The following is a 3,104-nucleotide window of genomic DNA, read 5'->3' on the forward strand; positions in this document are numbered from 1 at the left end:
TTCTGCTTCTATTTAAAAGCTTTATTCTTTTTTTAAAGCAAAATATATTTTGGTGAGCATGCTGGCTGTGTCCACGCACCTCGTCCCCCACCAGGCCCCAGGTGGCCCCGCATACACCTGATGCTTCTCTTTATTCTCAATTGTATGAAACTTTGGCCATCTTCACCACTTAAAAAAGATTTTTATTAAAAATAAAACAGAAACCTGCTTAATGCCAAGTTTGAAGTGTTTTCCTCGTGCCCAGGCTGGCCCTGCTCTGGGAAGGCCAGGCTGGGCTGGGGTCACACAGGGTGTCCCGTGTGGCACCGGGCGCTGCGGGCGCGAGGCTGGCGCTGGCACCGCGGGAACCCCGCACCCGACTGCGAGAGGAGGAGGAGGAGGCAACCTCGCACTAAAATAGTCTCTAGAAACATTTAGAAAAAATACAAGAAAATTAATTTATAAAACCTTTTAGTGGGTGGGAAAGAGGAGGGGGAAGGAGGAGAGAGAAATTGCACTATGACCAAGCGATATAATTAAAAAAATGAAATAAAATGAGACAAAAGAAAGGATTTCCAARAGAGACCTTGTGGAATTGGACAGATAAAGCTCGTGTTAAACTGGGAACTGGCATCACAAGAGAATCAAAACAAAACAAAACAAAAAAAATACTATATGATACAGACATAGTAACATACAACAGTTAAATGGCAAAAAATATATATATATATATTTCATAGAATTACAAACAAGATAAAATAATGGAAAAAAAAACTGTACAACTTTAGAATTTAAAAAATGTTCATCTCAAACACGGGGAGAAATACAAGAACTTCRGTTAAAGAAAACAGTTTGTTAAAACAGCAAACGCTCCATGGGTATGTGGTTCTTTTTTTGACACCTTATGCTACAGCTGGGTCCCGGGAGGAACATCCGGTGGTTTGCGCTTCAGTATCAACTACTTAAAAAACAATTAAAAAAGGAATTTGCACTGTGCATTAGCCTAGTCAGAAATATGTACAACAGTTCAGGATCTAGTCTTTCATCGAACTAAAACCAAAACTCCATAAAAATAGAAGTGTCCCGCTAGAAACCAACCCCGCGCTCATCTGGCAGACGCTCCAGTCTCTCACGGCGGTGGCGAGCGGCTTCAGCCCGGGGAGGAGCGCTGGAGGCGGCGGGAGGAACCTGCGGGAGGAACCTGCGGGAGGAACCTGCGGGAGGAACCTGCGTTCACAGTCTTCAAAGTTCCCTTTTGAAGCAGAAGGAGGATGATGATGTGGGCAGAAGGCTCTCGTGCTTTTGGGGCAGAGGAAACAGGGTGGAAAGAGGTTGTTTCTGTTGGCATTTGGCTACGGAAGGGAATAGCAAAGTATCTATGTCTCCAAAACCTACATTTTAGCAGCACGAAGTTTTCCTTTCAAAGTCCGGGCCGACCAAGGTGCGTGTGGGCTGGGGAGGCCGGGAGTTCCCGAGCCAACCTGAGCCTGGCACTTGCTGCTGCCACGGAGAGAACTTGGAAAGAGAAACCTGCCTGGGGTGCACTGGGTGCTCGCTAAGAGTTGTCTCTCTGCTTGCAGAAGAAGCACAGATAACAACCTGGGTACTTTTTTTKATTCTTTATTTAAACTTAGACTTGTTTGTTTAAATCAGAAACAAATTCTCAAGTAAAAAGAATCCTTTTTGCTCATTCTGCACCAGTGGTGAAGGGTATGTCTTTGGATTTTATTTAAAGCATGAATTTTCTTTAGAGAAAAAAATGTAACAAAACTTCTCTTTTTTTTTTTTTTTTCAAAAGAAGGAACAGAGTGCAGCCTAATTACACAAACAGAACCGATGCTCAGAGGTCAGGAACAGAGTCTTTGAAGCATTTACAAAATGAGTAAAGGAAGAGGGGAAGAAAAAGAGAAGAAAAAAAAAATGGAAAATAAGAACGAAATAAGTGCACAGGGTAACAGACATAGGTAAATCGCATGTATATGCCTTAAAAAGTTTCAAACCCCCAACAAAAAATATTCTGCAAGGGATCCTACTGACCCCCAAAACCCTTTGAACTTCTTTCTTTAGTTTTTATAAAATAATTATGCAACCACCCTCTAAGAAATGAAGGYAGCGACCATAAGTGGAAGATTACAGGATGGGGATGGGGATAAAGGTACAAAGGGGAGAAAAGCTCAGGCGAGTTGATGGATTGCAATCTATCTGGCTAGGAATGAACAAGACAACATCAAATGAGAAGCCGTCAGCTGGACCATACAAAAGCTAAATGTACACAAAAGGGTTTTTTCTTTTAAATCTACCATACTGCTTCAGTTCAATTCCAATGCAACAATCTACTCAACACCAAAAATGGTCATATCTATCATAAATACAGAAAGTCAGTTGTTTTAAAACTTTTTTTTTAAGCTCCAAGTCCTCAACACTCTTTGTGTGGTTTTTTCTGAAAAGTGGGAGTGCTTAACTTTTCCCCTTGGAATTGGCTTCAGAAAAAAAGCTACCCTTGAAATCCCCGAAAAGCTAAAGCAGTTCACATTGTTTTTCCCTTGAATACTTTCTGCCCATTTTAAATTAACAAAAAAACCCAAAAAAAACCCCCAAAAAACAACAACAACAAAAAAATCCTTTTCTGGAACAAAACCAAACCAAAACAAAAACCCCAAAAACAAACAAAAGAAATTATATATATATGTATATATATATATATATATATATAAAACAATGATTCTGAAAACAGAACAAAGTGTGAGCGATTGACCTGAGAATAAAAAGACATTACATTTCTTTTTTCTTTTAGCAAGCCATTGGTATCTGAATGCTAAGATAGCAAGAGATTTAAAACTGTCTCCAGGTGGGCTGCTTTCCCATAGAGCGCTGCCGGGCTCTGCTGTGCTATCGAGGGGGATCAGAGGGGCAATGTACAGGGGTGCGAGCTCCGCAGGCGCGAGGAGGCAGCACGGCCTTCGTCTCCCAGACCAACAGTACCTTCAACAGGACAAATGTAACAGATTTTTTTTTTTTTTCTTTTTAAGTTTTATTTTATTAAAAGGAAAGGAAAAAAGAAATGTAAAACCCACCGGCATCGTTATATGGGAAAACAACCCACGCTTTTTCTTTTTTTCTTTTTT

The sequence above is a fragment of the Malurus melanocephalus genome, unplaced genomic scaffold (genome assembly GCF_030028575.1).
Source record: "Malurus melanocephalus ecotype Western Australia unplaced genomic scaffold, MMel_1.1 scaffold_605, whole genome shotgun sequence".
Classification (NCBI taxonomy): Eukaryota; Metazoa; Chordata; class Aves; order Passeriformes; family Maluridae; genus Malurus; species Malurus melanocephalus.